We start from the raw sequence: 6,350 nt of genomic DNA on the forward strand, positions 1-6,350 counted from the left end.
TTCTGGACCTCCCATTGGACAGGTATTATACTCCTTTACTTATATAATAATTTTATATTCTTTGTTTTCCAGTTCTGATTTTATTATTTTTTTTACCACACTCTACTGAATTTATTCTTCAGTTCTATATTCAATTTTAAACTTCGTGTCTCCTAGTTTTAATTTCCAAAAGCTCATTTTTACCATGTAAAATTTACTTTTGTATGGTTGGCATCCTATTTTTGAGTTATAAATAAATATGTTTATATTTCTGAAATATTAATTATCATCATTTCAAATGTTTTCTTGGTTTGAGTAATGGTTCTACTTTCTTCATTTTCATTTTTCTGATTGTATTAATAATTCTCTTAAATTGGAGGATTTCTTTAAGTACTTCTTAATGATTCTTGGATGTATTCATTAACTGTGAGATATAAAAAAAGCTTATAGAAAATATTTTTGTGATGGATCAAGTAGCAATACTGAATTTTAATTGGGAGGCCTTTCAAACATTAGTATGAGCAAAGTTATTTTGTATTTTTATTGGTCATTAAAAAATAATTCTTTTAGAAAGCATTTCAGTCTTCTGCTTGGGCTGGTTGAAGGGCAATGAAGATGAAATCCTAGCTTAGTGTTTTGTGGAAGGGTGGGAGTAAAGGTTTTGAGAGTAACACCATTTATAGTGTTCAAGTTTTATATTTAAAATTATTATTTTCATTCTCAGTACTCATTCCAAAATGTGTCCTGCATCTGATTTTCTAGAGGCTAGAGTCTCTGTGGTTCATTTTCTCTATACTCTCACTGTATTTCCTTGGACATCGGGTTAGTGAATATCTTGTTCAGTGGTGCAAGGAAGAAAACATGGATTTGAATGTAGATTTTCACTTGCATTTTGGTTCACCTTGTGCTTCTGAGCCCTGAACCTTTTATCCTGATGCTGAGGATCCCATAAGCATAGATTCTTATTCTTCCTGGACAGTATAGATTGGGTTCTTCATTCCTGCACTCCTTGAGATAAGACCTCTACATGCTCTCAGTCTTACAAAAACCATGTTGATATATTTTTCTAATACAGTCTCCTATTCTGTTCTTTCTGTGCTTTTGAGTTTTAACCTTAACCATTCTGCCAACTGAAAGTCATTCCTTCACAGCATGCTTTGAATGAACTGTTTAATTAAATATAATTATATGATTCAATCCTTTGTATCATTGGTTCTCTAAGTTTGTTTCCTGGCCAAGTATCATCAGTATCACTTTGAAACTTGTTAGAAATGCAAATTCTTGGCCTACCTCCCAGACCTATTGAAGCAGAAACATCAGGGTTGTGTTCTGGCAATCCAAGTCCTCCAGGTGAGTCTGATTCAGGCTAAAGTTTGAGGGCATTTGCCATCTATGATCACACAGTTTGCCACTTCACAATATCGGAGGGCAGCTGAAGAAGTGTTGTGACTAGGGTTCCACTTCATACATGCATTGGTTTATTTCAAACAAAATGTGTTTACAAATGTCTACATAATCAGTGGATGATTGTAGACAAGTTTTCCACAGTAATATTCTTGTCACATTAGGGGTGCTTTCAAAAATAGATTTAATTAAAACAATGACTTCAGAGTAGATCTACTAGGTCAGTTAAATTTACAGCAAAGAGGTTAGCTTAGGTGATGGCTGTTTATTTGTGGAGTCCAAAGATATGATCTTTTTTTTTTAGTTTTTTCTTAAAATTACAAAAAAAAAAAAATATTGTGAACTAGATGAAGGTTTATAGAGCAGATCATCAGTTTTACATTCAGCAGTGTATACACGCATTCACAGGAAGTTTCATCAAGTTGATTATGATCCCCTCAGTTTAACATCACCTATCCCATTTCTCCCCTGTGGTTCCTATTTCCATTCCTTCTTCTCTCTTCCAAATTTTGTTCTTGTGTAAATGCTTCCCCTCTGATATCAAATGGTTGATTAGTCTAAAGTGTGTGTGCTTAACTAGTGTTATTGTTCCCCTTATAGGCAGGTCTGTTATTTGGCTGGAAATTCAGCCATGGGGGATGAATTCAGTTCCAGACTGGAAGAGTGACTAATGGCCATGTTCTTGGGGATCACACCAGTCAGTCTCTATCTGACAACTAAGCCTGATCTTTTTCATGAATTTGAGTTTTGCTTCACATTTCCTCTCACTCTATGCAGGATTCCAGGATCTTCTCATGTGGTCCCTTTTAGAGCAGTTGGTTTTAGTAGCAATTTAGTTCTGATCTTAGGGTCATGGATGCTGATGTTTACATGGCCCATTAGTCCATTGCATTAATTATTTCTATCTGTATTCAATTTCCATCACTCCTTATTCCTTTTGGTTGGGAGAGACCAGTAGTTACAGCTTAGATGGATATTCATAAACTTTTAATACCCCAGTTTGTACTCACCAAAGTAGGGTGTAGAATATTGCCTTTGTGGATTATGTTATGCCAATTGACATTAGTGTCCCTCAAGACTATGGTCTGAGCCCTAGTGACTCATTCCCTCAGGTGTCTCATCATGTATAAGAAGTTTTCATCATTTCCCCCCCTGTATGTCCCTTCACATTCATAGATATATTTGCAGCAAAGGTAAATAGACATGTACAAAGGATAATGTTGATAGATTTTTCTCAAAGGACACAGGATGTTTATTATGAAGATGTTATAAGAAAAGTGAAAACTGCATTTATGAAGAAAAGGCCAGAAAAGTTGCAGCAAGGGTAGGAAGAGCAATCACATTGGAATTTCTCTGGGAAATCTTACCCCATCTACCCTATAACTTTTATCTTGCTCCTTCAGGTTTCTTTTTGTTCCTAAAATTAAATAACATTGAAGAGGAACACATGGTTTGAATTCCTCAAGGATATCAAAACTGCCATGTTGATGTAGTATAATTTAAAAAGCACGGAATACTTTGGGAAGGGTTAGAGATATGGAAACGTATTTTTCAGAAATGGAGGATATGTATAGAAATAATAGCTTCATATTTTGATATTTTTGTTTAATAGAAGTTTTCATGGTTTTCTAGGAATAGTTTTTTTTTTTTTTTTTTTTTTAACTTACCCTCATATGAAGCCATTTTTTCTTTTAAAAATCATATTTCCTAAGTTACTGGCAATAGCTTTATTAAACAAGACACAGCATATAAGGTCTTGAATATGGTAATCTCAGCTGAAATATGAAGCTGTGAAAGAAAAAATAACAAAACAATAAAAAATCTGCTTTTACATGCTAAATTTCTTAGCAAGTTTGCCATTAAACACAGACATGAATGTAACATGGCAAGAATAAGAAGTCACAAAAGCTAACCTTGCAGACTAAACAAAATCCATAGAAAAATAAAATAACTATAACTGGTGAAAATTTAACAGTAAAAAACATGCATTTTAGAATTTTTAAAAAAATATTTTATTGTGAATTATGTGATAGTTAACATGGGAGTTCTCCCATTCATCCTATCGTTCATCATTTCATTGCTATGATTACAATCCTCTCCATGCATCATCAAACAACAAAAGGGTATACCCGCAAGCCTGCCCCTCAGTTGTCAGCATACATTCTCTCTCCATCTCTGGGTTTAGAGTCCCCAGCTGCTCCATCTCTCCACCTCATCGTTTCTGCCTCCAGCTCTGGTATCACTGTTTCTCTGGGTAGGGTCCCAGACACCTCTCTTCTTCCTTGATGGTCCCAGGGACATTCGCTCCTGAACTGCAAAGTCAATCACTCCCTTCCTTTTGCTACAAAATGTCTGCCTTTACACTTCCAACCCTCACGGTCAGTCCTGATAGCAATTATTCACTATTGTACCACAAGAATCCTATCCCCATTTTTCATCAGCCCCATCCAGACAGATTGGATACTACTCAGTGGAGATTCTACTTTCTTTTGCACCCTCTGGATTAGGCTCCTTCATGAAAGCTTGTAAGCCAGTCACTTCTTGCCTTTGTAGCCACCACCCCCCTCATTTTAGGTAGCCAAATGTCCAAGTTGCCCATGCCTGTCTACTCTGCGTACCAAGGGGGTGAGATTTGTTCCCTCTTTTGAGCTACTGCATCCATAGTATAGGTCAAGTTCATCAAATTGTATCAGATTACTCTTTTATTCCTCTTCTTTCTTCTTCTAGTTGAGCTCTGATCATCCATCCATTGAAGCCAGGTCAAGTGGGTACTATCTGCAAGTGTGGGTGTTCTTGTGCATATCCCCTCATTTCATATCACCTGGATGCTTCACTCTCCACTCTAGTCCTCTGTAGCCATGTCACTGCCTCCAGGCCCAGGAGTCCCCTGGTTTTGCCATATTGCTAGCCAACCAGGTCTCCACCCGGGTTCACAGGAGTTTATTGAATGTGGTAGGACTTAAAGTACCAGTGTCTATTTGAAATGAAAACTCTTCGAGGTCAAAGTGTTGTTGTTGTTGTTGTTGTTGTTGTCAGGTGCCATTGAGTCGGAAAAAACTCATAGCAACCCCATGCACAGCAGAACGAAACAATGTCCAATCCTGGGCCAACCTCACTACCGCTGCCACACTTGAGTCCATCAATGAAGCCACCTGGCCAATCCATCTTGTTAGGGGTCTTCCTCTTTTCTCTGACCCTCCACCTTACCCAGCATGACATCCTTCTCCAGCTACTGTTTCTTCCTGACAATATGTCCAAAGTATGAGAGATGAAGCTTAGCCATCCTGGCCTCCAAGGAGCATTCTGGCTGCACTTCTTCCAAAACAGATCTATTGGTTCTTTTGGCAGTCCATGGCACTTTCAGTATTCTCCTCCAACACCACAACTCAAAGGCATCAATTCTTCTATGATCTTCCTTATTCACTGTCCAGCTTTCGCATCCATATGAGGCTATTGAAAACACCATGGCCTGGGTCAGGCACACCTTAGTCCTCAAGCTGACATCTCTGCTCTTCAATACTTTAAGAAGTTCCTGTGCAGCAGATTTGCCCAATGTAATACGTCGTCTGATCTCTTGACTGCTGCTTCCGCGAGTGTTGATAGTTGATCCAAGAAGAATGAAGTCCTTGACAACTTCAATCTTTTCTCCATTGATAAGAATGTTGTTTATTGGTCCAGTGGTGAGGATTTTTGTTTTCTTAACATTGAGATGCAATCCATATCGAAGGCTGTGCTCTTTGATCTTCATCAGTAAATGTTTCAAGTCCTCTTCACTTTCAGCAATCAAGGTTGTATCATCTGCATATCACAGGTTGTTAATGAGTCTTCCTCCAATCCTGACACCACGTTTTCCTTCATAGAACCCAGCTTATCATATTATTTGCTCAGCATATAGGTTGAATAAGTATGGCGAAAGAATACAACCCTGTCTCACACCTTTCCCAATTTGAAAACATTCAGTGTTCCCATGTTCTGTTTGAACAACTGCTTCTTGGTCTAGGTACAAATTTCTCAGAAGTACAATTAAGTGTTCTGGAATACTCATACTTCTCAATGTTGTCCATAGCTTGTCATGATCCACACAATTGAAAGCCTTTGCGTAGTCAATAAAGCACAGGTAAACATCCTTCTGATATTCTCTGCTTTCAGCCAAGATCCATCAGATATCAGCAATGCTATCTCTCGTTCCACGCCCTTTTCTGAAAAAATATTCAGTATTATTAAAATGGAGGTAAACTTCATAGCTTTTGGGGCTTTCCAAAGGGCTATTTCTCATGTTCCCTCAAAGCAGCACCGACAGAATCCCAGGGTGGCACTAAGCTCAGTACAGAGCTAGACTGCTTGTGCCCAGCTCCGACCTCCCCAGAAGCATGCCTGTGAGGATCAAAGGCATGATATTCCACTAGCTAAAGAGATAGCAAACCACCCTCGATCTCTCTAAAAGCTCCTTCCCTTGCTAAACAAAAATAAACAAGGGAAAAATAATGTAAAATATACTTATCTACAGAGCAAGGAGTCTGATATATCAGTGTAATCCCTAGTTGAAAATGTTAGCTAGAGTCATCTGGAGATTTCTGAGCACATCTTGAAGATGTATCTAGTTTCAATTTCTCTTATTTATAATTAGATACTTGTAATAAAGAATACTCACTTTATCCCCAAGTATCTGAACCACTAGTAAGACAGTGTACTGTCTCCCAGAGCTATTAAGTGCTAGAAGAGAAAAAAAAGATGTTCAAGCAGCAGGCAGCGATTCTGGCCCTCTCTTACTGAAGCATCTGAGTGGTACTCAAAGTCTAGGAATAAGTTTAAAAACAAGAAAACTCATGAATTTCAGTAAATATGTCATATTTCTTACAGTCGACAGTTCCTTAGTCATTACACTTTCTTTTTTTAAATAAATGTTTTATTGTGAATTGTGTGATAGTTTACATGGGAGAACATTAGTTTTACATTCATTCTATCAT

The sequence above is a fragment of the Chrysochloris asiatica genome, unplaced genomic scaffold, assembly GCF_000296735.1.
Source record: "Chrysochloris asiatica unplaced genomic scaffold, ChrAsi1.0 scaffold00095, whole genome shotgun sequence".
In the NCBI taxonomy this organism is placed as follows: Eukaryota; Metazoa; Chordata; class Mammalia; order Afrosoricida; family Chrysochloridae; genus Chrysochloris; species Chrysochloris asiatica.